Source organism: Magnolia sinica, chromosome 15 (genome assembly GCF_029962835.1).
Source record: "Magnolia sinica isolate HGM2019 chromosome 15, MsV1, whole genome shotgun sequence".
Lineage (NCBI taxonomy): Eukaryota > Viridiplantae > Streptophyta > Magnoliopsida > Magnoliales > Magnoliaceae > Magnolia > Magnolia sinica.
Genome location: NC_080587.1, coordinates 11,147,390 through 11,153,702, shown reverse-complemented (window position 1 = coordinate 11,153,702; position 6,313 = coordinate 11,147,390).

The following is a 6,313-nucleotide window of genomic DNA, read 5'->3' as shown; positions in this document are numbered from 1 at the left end:
GACTATGACATACATCAAATTGCTAACGGAGCTCGAATAGGGCACATGAAACATTACTTGTTTTTCTTCATCTGTAGTAGGATATTATTTTGAAGAAAGCCTAGAGTGAGCAGCATGGCTTGTACTAACTGGTTTCACCTTGTCCATATCGAATATAATCGATACTTTCTCAATGTATTCTGCATGTGATAACTATAGCATGCTCCTCTGTCCATCTCTGTAAATATCTATACCGAGAATCTTCTTTGCGGCCCCCAAATCTTTCGTTTCAAATGTCTCTGACAACTGAGTCTTCGAGATATTGATCTCAAATATGTTATGGCTGACGATAAGCATGTCATCTATATACAATAACAGTACAATGAACTGTCCATCATCCAATATGTTGTAATAGACACAATGACCATACTTATGGTAAATCATTAACGTATAAAATCTTTTATACCACTACCTAGATAACTATTTCAAGCCATGTAACAACCTCCTCAACTTGCAAACTTTATTCTCAGCCTCTTGTACTTCGAACCCTTCTGATTGTTTCATATAAATTTGCTCATCCAACTCCCAATGTAAGAAAGCAGTTTTCACATTCATTTGTTCCAATTTCAGGTTGTATTAGAAAATCAACGCTAATATAAATCTAATAGCACCTGCTTGACCACAGGTACGAAAATCTAACTGAAGTTGACACTCTCTTTTTGCACATATTCTTTCGCGACCAATCTCACCTTGTATCTATCAAATTTCTTCTTATAAATCCACTTATAATCGATCGATTTATGACCTACTGGAAGCTTCACTAGCTCTCATGTCTCATTCTTATACAAAGAGTCAATCTCGTCATGCCCTTAATATTATTCACTTCTCAGCATCAGAGCCATCTAATGCTTATTGGAAGGTAGACGGATCTCCATCATCTATAATGAGGGTAAATGTAATATTTGAGTTATCTATGTATCTAACTAGTAATTTGCGGTCTCTCGGCAGATTTCTTTTGAAAGGTTCATGCTCCTATACATTTGTCTGCAGCTCAGCTTCAAAATGTATCTCATCCCTTTCAATTTCACCATTAATCACCGTTGATTTTTTTGGTTGCTTGCTTTCGTCATTGCAAAATAAAGAATTCTCATCAAACTTGACATCGTGGCTCAAAATAATTTTCCGAGTGACCCGTTCATATAGCCTATACCCTTTTACACCATCATCATCGCCCAAAAAGGTAAGTTTCTTTACTCTTTAGTCTAGCTTATCTCTCAACTGATGATATATGAGAGCAAGCATTGTAGCCAAATACATGCAACTCTAAGTAGTCAACATCATAACTACTCCACACCATTCACTTCTCAGCATCAAAGCTATCTAATGCTTATTGGAAGGTAGACGGATCTTCATCATCTATAATGAGGACAAATGCAATATTCGAGTCATCTACGTATCTAACTAGTAATTTACGGTCTCTCGGTGGATTTCTTTTGAAAGGTTCATGCTCCTATACATTTGTCTACAGCTTAGCTTCAAAATGTATCTCATCCCTTTCAATTTCAACGTTAATCACTATCGATTTTTTTGGTTGCTTGCTTTCGTCATTGCAAAATAAAGAATTCTCATCAAACCTGACTTCGCGGCTCAAAGTAATTTTTCGAGTGACCCGGTCATATAGCCTATACCCTTTTACACCATCACCATCGCCCAAAAAGGTAAGTTTCTTTACTCTTTAGTCTAGCTTATCTCTCAACTGATGATATATGAGAGCAAGCATTGTAGCCAAATACATGCAACTCTAAGTAGTCAACATCATAACTACTCCACACTTCTTCAAAAATTTTACAGTCTATCGATATAGATGTGGACCTATGTTCATAACCCCAAGTGTAGGGTCGCGATGTAGTAATAATCTCGGTAAGACCGAAGTCGAATCCACAGGGACTATTCTTGTACATTTTGAATTTAATTAGAACCAAAACTAGAAGAATATCTAAATCTAAATATGAAATATTAGAGAGAGTAATTATGAATGATGTAATTGAAACTCGTGAATTTAAAGGTGGGAACTAGGGTGCTAAGGATCCACTTGTAGCTATCAAGATACTTCCTTACTTTATTTAAGAGATCCAATTGGAATTAGAATTCTATCTTATCCAATTGGAAAGAAGAGATGATCAAGTTCTGAACTTTTCATTGAACTAGCCTCAATGGATGAGGATTATGAAGATTTAGAAGGGATTCCATCACCTTACCATGCCCAAGAGACGATGGTGAACAACAGCATTTACCAATCCCACAATCTCAAATATGAAAAGAAGATATTCAAAGTTATCACAGTATCTATTATAATTTGAGTCACAATAAACCATTGAAAACTGAAAATATTCCTTAACATCAACTAGAAATCAATGAAGTTCCACATAAACATGAGTCAAAGCAAAGTAAACATCTCAATCACGTTGCAAGCTTCACCTCTTAGCCCTAGCTAAGAGATTTAGCCAACCATAGACATGATTGAATTAAGAACTCTTAAATAAAACATAAAAAATAACTAAGGAAGAAGAAAAAAGACTCTTGGCGGCGTCTTTCCACCCTTTAGCTCAATTCCTTGAACCCCAGAAGATACTTAGGAACGTCCTAGAGACTCCTATTTATAATTGTGAAGCTCCATCTTGCGCAACTCCTTGAAATTTTCGGAAACCGTTTTGAATTTACGCACTCCACGTAAGTCTCACGTTATGCTTCGGTCGGACCGAATTAAGGTTGAAAATCACACTTTCTTACTAGACAATTCTGCATGATTTCGATCAGACCGAAGTTGATGCTGAAAAATCTTCTGCAGAAAATCTATCAAATTTAGGTCGGACCGACTCCAACCAAAATCTCTAACCGCAGATTCGGTCAGACCAAAGTTAGCTCAGGTTGGACTAAATTAAACCTGAAAATCATGTTTTCATTTCCATACCTTCCTTGCCACCAGCCAACACTTCATTGAGTCATTTCATCAAACACTTGGTGAGCAACATCAATATCAAAACAACCGAGTCACCGAACTGGTTCGATCCGAGTTTGATTCGAGTTGAGGTTCGATCCAAGTCAATTCCAGTGAGTTAACCAAGCTAACTCAGTTCGTGTATAGCTCTAGTTCCATGATCTGGGCCATTCATTAGGTAGCTTTCACTTGAGATAAATGTCTGGGTTGTGCACTTACCGAGTGATCTACAAATGTACGATGAATATAGACCGTTGGATTGCCCTCCCCCCGTCCCCCCTCTTAATAGCCTAATTTCCTCATGAGGTGCGTTCAGTGGTAAGGGGCAGATGTGGGGCCAACGTAGTGTACGTATGACATCCAACCCATCCGGGTAACCTTGATTCTCACCCGGCCCACCTGAGTTGCAGATCATCCTAATTTTTTGTCTTGACCCTTCATCCATGGCTCATGAAGGTTCTAGACAGTCTGGATTCCGTATACACAATATGATGAGCTGTGGGCATCCCCTCTCAATATTTTAGTTTTGCTGTGGTCCACCTGAGTTTCCTTTTGGTTTGATTTTCGTGGCATACAAGTAATGAGAGGCAATACATCTGATGGACGGGTTGGATGTCATAAATACATCACGTGGGCCCCACGTCTACATGCTACCTTCCGAGCCGCACCCTTTTTTCTCATATGGCGTGATATGCCTGATCTGCGGACCAATATGATCTTTTGATCCAGGACATGTTCACAGCGTATGTTACCAGATGAACGGACCTGATGCGCGTGGGGGTGCCCCTTTTCAATCATAATCCGCACTCTCGTATGAATAAATCAGGTACATTGTATTGTACTGAAATTCATTAATGACCTGAGACATAGAAGTGGGACCCGATATCAAGTATTACATGTCTGCCAGGATTGCGTACCGAGTAACTCATTACACTTTTATCAAGTAAACTTTATTGAACCCACTGTGAATGTAAGAGATTTATCCACGCCGTCCATCCGTTTTTTGGGTTCATTTTAGGAGTTGAGCTCAAAATTGAAGCATATCCAAAGCTTAAGTGGACCACAACACATGAAACAACAGAAATAATGATTTCCACCGTTGAAACCTTCCTCAGGCCCACAGTGATATTTATTTGCTATCCAACCCTTTCATAAGATCATGTAGACATGGATGAAGGGAAAACACAAATATTATCATGATCCAAAACTTCTGTGGCCCTAAGAAATTTTCAATAGTAGACATTCAATTTACATGGTTTCTTATGGTGTGATCCATTTGATCTTTTGATATACTTCATTTTTATATTTCAAGAATATTTTTCAGGAAAGAGGTCCACCGAATGTGTTCCACGAATTCTTTTAAAAACAATTTTTTTTTTAATTGGGCTTGTAAATTGAAAAAGAGAATCCATTTGGGTAGCACGCAACTCAACTTTTAAAAGTACAGAAGTTCTCTAGCCTACCATGGTTTTTGTGTTAGATTCGTACTATGCGTCAACGTTTTTATATCATTCTAGAGCATGAGCCCAAATAATGAAGCATGTCTAAAGCTCAAGTGGACCAGGCCACGGGGGAGCAGGGATATTGAACAATTACTCTTAAAACCTTTTCAAGCTCCAACGTTAGGTTTATTTGTCTTCTAACCTCTTCATAAGGTCACATGACCTGGATGAAGGGAAAACACGAATACCGGCTTCATCAAGGCCTTCTGTAATCCCAAGAAGTTTTTAACGGTAGGCTCTCAATTCCCACTTTTTATAGTATGTGGCCCACTTAAATCTTAGATTTGCTTCGTTTTTTATATTATGCCCTAAAATGGTATGAAAAAATGGATAGACGGTGTGGATAATACATACACATCAAGTTAGGCCCCACAGTGCCCGTAGCAGGAGCATTGGTCTCCCTCCTCCCCCACTTGTACGGCCACCTTGTTGTTTTAACATCACCAAGCTTTGTAGGCTCCACCATGATGTATGCGTTATATCCACACCATCCGTCCATTTTAAGAGATACTTTTAGGTTATGGACCCAAAAATGAGGCAGATCTAAAGTTGAAGTGGACCACACCATAGAAAGCAGGGGGATTGAACGTATACCATTGAAAACTTCTTGGGCCACAGAAGGCCCAAGAAGTTTTGAATCAATCTAATATTTGTTTTCATCATGATCTTTGCGACCTCATGAACAAGTTCGATGACAAATAAACGCCATGGTTGGCCATAGGAATGTTTCAACGGTAGGAATCATTGTCCCACTACTTTCTATTTTGTGGTCCACTTGAGCTTTGAATCTGACTCATTTTTTGTCTCATGTCCTAAAATGATGTCTCCATATGGATGTACGGTGTAGATATAACACATACACTATGGTAGGACTCACATAACTTGGTGACATCCACACAACATTTTTAGGGGTCTCTACCCAATCTCAGACAACCCTAAGAATCATCATCATTTCCTGTGGGATGGACGAATGTGTCAGATTAACTTCAACATTTCTTTCGGACGATTACCAAACAGGTTTACTGACTTCAAATTCAAACTCTCGATTCAGATTTTACATTCAAACTTTGGATTTCAGATTTAACAAACATGGCCAAGTGCATGTAAGTATATTGCATGAACTTAAAACCCATTTACAAGTTGAATTTAGATACACTCATATGAATTTAGATGCACTTAAACACACTTTGGACAAACTAATGTACTATTGGATCCAGCCTTTGCTAAGATGATTACGGTGGGAAGATGATTAGGGGGTGTTGGAATATGAGTTTGGAAAACTATTTAGACTAATTAAAATAAAGAAAAATGAGAAAACTTATCATATTCTAGAAGTTGAGGCATGACGTGAATCACTCGACTTGAAATCAATTTTTCTCCCCTTTAGAGAGTGTCTCAAGTGCAATGGGTTTCTAAAGGATCTTCACGCGACTCCTCCGTGACTGAGGATCTTCACTAAGGCGATTCCTCCGGCGTAGTCATACGTGTGAAGATGATTTCCTCATGATGGAGCAGAGAAGTAAATAAGATAGGGTGCCCAAAGAGGGCGAATGGTAGACGGTTCGCAATAGGCATCAGAAGGGGGAGGAATGTAGTCTATTCGTCGGAAACCTTCCATTCAGCATTGCAGAGGATGATCTCAAAAATAGATTTGGGCAATTTGAGGACATTACTGATATCTACATTCCGACCTTTACATCATCAAGAAGGGGTAGGGGCTTTGCTTTTGTTCGATTCTGACACAAGACGGATGCCCTAAGGGCGAAAGATAAGTTGAATGACCGATTCTTAGGCAGACGCAGAATGCAAGTTAACAATGCTTTCCAGAGATTGG